We start from the raw sequence: 217 nt of genomic DNA on the forward strand, positions 1-217 counted from the left end.
GACACCGGATCCCGCTCCCTCGACCCGGCGGCCGGAGCCGAAGTGCCGGCTCCCGCGAAGGCGACACCAGGCGGCGGGCCTTTCCGTCCGCTTCTTGGCTTCTTGGCCGGGCTGCCGACGGCGGCAGCGGTGTGCCGGCTTCCTTGGGAGCGCCGGTCTCCGGTGTCATTTCCCCCTCCCGCGCCCTTCCCGCAAGTAAAAATAGCCTGACCTCTCC

This window comes from Penaeus monodon, chromosome 33 (genome assembly GCF_015228065.2).
Source record: "Penaeus monodon isolate SGIC_2016 chromosome 33, NSTDA_Pmon_1, whole genome shotgun sequence".
Taxonomy (NCBI): domain Eukaryota; kingdom Metazoa; phylum Arthropoda; class Malacostraca; order Decapoda; family Penaeidae; genus Penaeus; species Penaeus monodon.